Here is an 800-nt window from a genome sequence, read left to right as displayed (position 1 = left end):
AGATGCTCCATATACCAACATGAAAATATCATCCCAGCAGTGGAGGTAGGTAGATGGGGCTGCATTTCGCCTCTGGCCCTGGACAGCTTGCTGTCAATGAGGGGGAAAATGAATTCCCGAGCTGAAATCATAACAGGAGCATTGGAGGACTGCAAGATTAAGACAAGAAATACAAAATGCACACACTTCCATATAGCTCTAAAAAAAAAAAAAAGTGTGGCGGAAGAGGGTTTTTTTTTTTACTTTATCACAAACTGTGTACATGTGGAAATGAAAACTCATCTGTCCAAAAAAGCAGACAGCTCTCATGCGCTATGCATAATGAGGTCTTTCTGGGTACCCAGATAGGAACTGAATAGGAAAAAAAATGCTCACATGTTATTGATGAAAGGCAAAAATGTATAACTGAGCTGTGAAATTATGGATTAAATCAAATTCTTTGTGTCTAAATGTTCCTAATGTGAGATATTCTCTGCAATCTGAGCTGACAGATCAGTCCTGCTTTGCATATACATTAAAATGAATAGTTAATAAGACTGAAATTGAAGAAGTGTCCAAAATGAAGTTTTTTTTTTGAGTAATCATACATTACAAATGTGGGTTAGTGAAGATAGACAGAGATGAAAATAATGAGAAAAGATAAAGTCACTGAAGGTTCAGTGTTCAAAGTCACCATTTTGCAGGTGTTTTAATAAAACAGTCAAAATCATGGCATTCTTTTGACAGTATCATCACTGCTTTCTCATTATACTTTATATTCTTATACTGTAAAACAAAGAAGCTCTGATGTTTGGGTTCTA

The sequence above is a fragment of the Oryzias melastigma genome, linkage group LG12, assembly GCF_002922805.2.
Source record: "Oryzias melastigma strain HK-1 linkage group LG12, ASM292280v2, whole genome shotgun sequence".
Taxonomy (NCBI): Eukaryota; Metazoa; Chordata; class Actinopteri; order Beloniformes; family Adrianichthyidae; genus Oryzias; species Oryzias melastigma.
Note: the sequence above shows the minus strand (reverse complement) of the source record.